A 312-nucleotide genomic window follows, 5' to 3' on the forward strand; every position below is an offset into this window, starting at 1 on the left:
GCACGGCTGTTCACGTACAGGTACCTTGGGGAGGGGGGAGCAGAGGAGTCACCCTGTGCCTCGCCCCATGCGGCGAAGCGCGCGGAGCCCCAGCTGTAAAAGCGTAGCGCAGTCAGGGCAAGGACCGGGCGGTTTCTTAGCAGCTCAGCACACTCAAACCCAGGAACATGCTGCCGAAACACTTGTGGCCATGTTGGGAAGGAAAGGTGGGCCCTGGGGACGAGGTCAAATCTCCTGCACCCCTTTAAAACCAATGTTAAGGACAGTGGCGTATTGCAGCCAGGGGATGCTGCCCCTCTGCTGCGCTCTGCT

At 60.6% G+C, this 312-nt stretch overlaps 1 protein-coding gene across 1 annotated transcript in view; it reads right to left on the reverse strand.

Annotated features, from left to right (window-relative positions):
• The window catches only part of FBXW5 (F-box and WD repeat domain containing 5), a gene marked incomplete at both ends in the record, with an annotated part of 9044 nt that overhangs the window by 1507 nt on the left and 7225 nt on the right, over nt 1-312 (reverse strand). The window lies entirely within an intron of this gene.

The sequence above is a fragment of the Buceros rhinoceros genome, unplaced genomic scaffold (assembly GCF_000710305.1).
Source record: "Buceros rhinoceros silvestris isolate BGI_N320 unplaced genomic scaffold, ASM71030v1 scaffold34655, whole genome shotgun sequence".
In the NCBI taxonomy this organism is placed as follows: domain Eukaryota; kingdom Metazoa; phylum Chordata; class Aves; order Bucerotiformes; family Bucerotidae; genus Buceros; species Buceros rhinoceros.